Consider the following 4,570-nt stretch of genomic DNA (forward strand, 5'->3'; position numbering starts at 1 on the left):
ATTAGGGCTTGTTGACACTATGGCTCACCCAAAATTGCCACTTTTGGAACTGGCGCTTAATGATATTAAAGGAGAACCCCAGCCAAATGAAATTACCTTTTATATAGCTGCAAATGATAGTTATATAACTTTGCAATGTGAAGTGCAATCTTTACTGAGCACATACCCTGTTTCTCTCCAGGCAGGAAGTCCAGGAGACCTTATCACACTGATGACTAGCTCTACTGCAGACTACACTTCACACTCCCTTCTCCCCAAAAAAGAGAGCTGACCGCTTCAATGTGCCCTCTTTGAGTGTCACTGATTGGCTGGAGGGCAACACACACCCCTCCCTGCTCACTCTCACAGCAGTCCCTCCCTGCAGCTCACACAGGAAAAAAGCCCAGTGTGTAGAGTTGTTTTTTTTTTTTTTTTTTTGCTGACTCTCAAAGGCTGTTTATGGGAGCAATGGGGTCTGCATTTGAAACAAATCAGCTGGGATGCATTGTGGAGTCATGGTGAGCTTTTGGCTGGATATCTCCTTTAAAAAAAAATTATTATCCACCGGAGTACCCCTTTAAAGGGGAACTTTGCTGCCCTGCTTCGGAAGCTCCACTCCCCAGCGTCCGGAAGTTTATTGTTCCAAACGCTGCGTGCAGGCTTCCGTGTTCAGGCCCGCCCCTCGTGGCGTCACGAGGGGCGGCCCTGAACACGGAAGCCCGCACACAGCGTTCGGAACAATAACCTTCCAGACGCTGGGGAGCGGAGCTTCCGAAGCAGGGCAGTGGAGTACCCCTTTAAATCAACTGGTGCTAGAAAGTTAAACAGATTTGTAAATTACTTCTATTTAAAAATCTTAATCCTTCCAGTACTTATCAGCTGCTGTATACTACAGGAGAAGTTCTTTTCAATTTCTTTTCTAACCACAGGGCTCTCTGCTGACAACTCTGTCCATGTCAGGAACTGTCCAGAGCAAGAGCAAATCCCCATAGCAAACCTATACTGCTCTAAACAGTTCCTGACATGGACAGAGGGGTCAGCAGAGAGTACTGTGGTCAGACAGAAAAGTGGATCTGTAGTATACAGCAGCTGATAAGTACTGGAAGGATTAAGATTTTTAAAAAGTAATTTACTAATCTGTTTAACTTTCTGGCTCCAGTTTTAAATGATTTTAAAACATTGTTTTCCACCGGTGTACCCCTTTAAAGGGGTATTCCAGGAAAAAACTTTTTTTTTATATATCAACTGGCTCCAGAAAGTTAAACAGATTTGTAAATTACTTCTATTAAAAAATCTTAATCCTTCCAGTACTTAGGAGCTTCTGAAGTTAAGGCTGTTCTTTCCTGTCTGAGAGTTCTCTGATGACACATGTCTCGGGAAATGCCCAGTTTAGAAGAGGTTTGCTATGGGAATTTGCTTCTAAACTGGGCGTTTCCCAAGACAGGTGTCATCAGAGAACTCTCAGACAGAAAAGAACAACCTTAATTTCAGAAGCTCATAAGTACTGGAAGGATTAAGATTTTTTAATAGAAGTAATTTACAAATCGGTTTAACTTTCTGGAGCCAGTTGATATATGTAAAAAAAAGTTTTTTCCTGGATAACCCCTTTAAGCGCTATCACACAGACTGCAGTGCAGTTCCAGATTTCACCAAAGGAATAAACATGTTCAAACTTTTGGTGGAATTCAATACAGCGACAGAAGTTCTGCTGCGGAACTTTCCACTTGTAAACTGTGGAGCGGAATCCCATTTGCAGCAGTTGGAGGTTGCTCGGAATCTCAGTAATGTGAACGAGCCTTAAGTTTGTGATCATAGTTGTGCTGTAGTATCTGTTCTCAGCCGGGTATACTTGAATAACAGTGTTCTTGCCCCCCATGTCATCTCATCAGTGAGAGTATAGTTACAGGTTGTAGTCATATTGTGGGGTTTTACCATTTTTGACAAGTCGGAACAGAATACTGTTTTGGCAAGATTTTGCAAAAATCATTAATAATAATAAAGTGAATGATAGCAGCTAGAGATGAGCGAACTTACAGTAAATTCGATTCGTCACAAACTTCTCAGCTCGGCAGTTGATGACTTTTCCTGCATAAATTAGTTCAGCTTTCCGGTGCTCCGGTGGGCTGGAAAAGGTGGATACAGTCCTAGGAGACTCTTTCCTAGGACTGTATCCACCTTTTCCAGCCCACCGGAAAGCTGAACTAATTTATGCAGGAAAAGTCAGCAACCGCCGAGCCGAGAAGTTCGTGACGAATTGAATTTACTGTAAGTTCGCTCATCTCTAATAATAATATATACCTGCAAACTAATATGACTGCTGCCATGACGTCCTGCATTATGGAGCTTTGTCTGTCTCCTCTCTGCCCACATTTCTGTGCCTACTTATGAATAGATAGTATCATCTGCTCCTCCACAAGACATGGCAGCCCGGCTATAGACTTACCAAGCTTTTCTTTACACACCATCTCACTCTATTAGTTCTCTATCTCTGGTTCTGGCTGAGGGGTACAATGACTGGGCACTGCAGCTTTTAGGAGAATCTTCATAGTCAGGGCAGCGATTCAGATGAAATGTCCTGTTACTTGCTTTATGCAGCTCCTGACCACTGCCAGGGACTCCTGCCTGCAGAGAATACCTTTGTTAGCAAAGGCTCTGGGTGGACATTACTACTGACTATAGAGGAGGGGTATTATTACTGACTATACAGGAGGGGCATTATTACTGACTATACAGGAGAGGTATTATTACTGGCTATGCAGGAGGGGTATTATTACTGACTATAGAGGAGGGGCATTATTACTGACTATACAGAAGGGGTATTATTACTGACTATACAGGAGGGGTATTATTACTGACTATACAGAAGGGGTATTATTACTGACTATACAGAAGGGGTATTATTACTGACTATACAGAAGGGGTATTATTACTGACTATACAGAAGGGGTATTATTACTGACTATACAGAAGGGGTATTATTACTGACTATAGAGGAGGGGTATTATTACTAACTATAGAGGAGGGGTATTATTACTGACTACACGAGGGGCATTACTACTGACTATACAGAAGGGGTATTCTTACTTACTATACAGGAGGGACATTATTACTGACTATACAGGAGGGGTATTATTACTGACTATACAGGAGGGGTATTATTACTGACTATACAGGAGGGGTATTATTACTGACTATAGAGGAGGGGCATTATTACTGACTATACAGAAGGGGTATTATTACTTACTATAGAGGAGGGGTATTATTACTGACTATACAGGAGGGGTATTACTGACTATACAGGAGGGGTATTATTACTGACTATAGAGGAGAGGTATTATTACTGACTATACAGGAGGGGTATTATTACTGACTATACAGAAGGGGTATTATTACTGACTATACAGGAGGGGTATTATTACTGACTATACAGGAGAGGTATTATTACTGACTATAGAGGAGGGGTATTATTACTGACTATACAGAAGGGGTATTATTACTGACTATACAGGAGGGGTATTATTACTGACTATAGAGGAGGGGTATTATTACTGACTATAGAGGAGGGGTATTATTACTGACTATAGAGGAGGGGTATTATTACTGACTATAGAGGAGGGGTATTATTACTGACTATACAGAAGGGGTATTATTACTGACTATACAGGAGGGACATTATTACTGACTATAGAGGAGGGGTATTATTACTGACTATACAGGAGAGGTATTATTACTGACTATAGAGGAGGGGCATTATTATTGACTATACAGGAGAGGTATTATTACTGACTATACAGGAGGGGTATTATTACTGACTATACAGAAGGGGTATTATTACTGACTATACAGGAGGGGTATTATTACTGACTATACAGAAGGGGTATTATTACTGACTATACAGGAGGGGTATTATTACTGACTATACAGGAGGGGTATTATTACTGACTATAGAGGAGGGGTATTATTACTGACTATAGAGGAGGGGTATTATTACTGACTATACAGGAGAGGTATTATTACTGACTATACAGGAGGGGTATTATTACTGACTATACAGAAGGGGTATTATTACTGACTATACAGGAGGGGTATTATTACTGACTATACAGGAGGGGTATTATTACTGACTATACAGGAGGGGTATTATTACTGACTATACAGGAGGGACATTATTACTGACTATACAGGAGGGACATTATTACTGACTATACAGGAGGGACATTATTACTGACTATACAGGAGGGACATTATTACTGACTATACAGGAGGGACATTATTACTGACTATACAGGAGGGGTATTATTACTGACTATACAGGAGGGGTATTATTACTGACTATACAGGAGGGGTATTATTACTGACTATACAGGAGGGGTATTATTACTGACTATACAGGAGGGGTATTACTACTGACTATAGAGGAGGGGTATTATTACTGACTATACAGGAGAGGTATTATTACTGACTATAGAGGGGGGTATTATTACTGACTATACAGGAGGGGTATTATTACTGACTATACAGGAGAGGTATTATTACTGACTATACAGAAGGGGTATTATTACTGACTATACAGGAGGGGTATTATTACTGA

The sequence above is a fragment of the Hyla sarda genome, chromosome 4 (genome assembly GCF_029499605.1).
Source record: "Hyla sarda isolate aHylSar1 chromosome 4, aHylSar1.hap1, whole genome shotgun sequence".
In the NCBI taxonomy this organism is placed as follows: Eukaryota; Metazoa; Chordata; class Amphibia; order Anura; family Hylidae; genus Hyla; species Hyla sarda.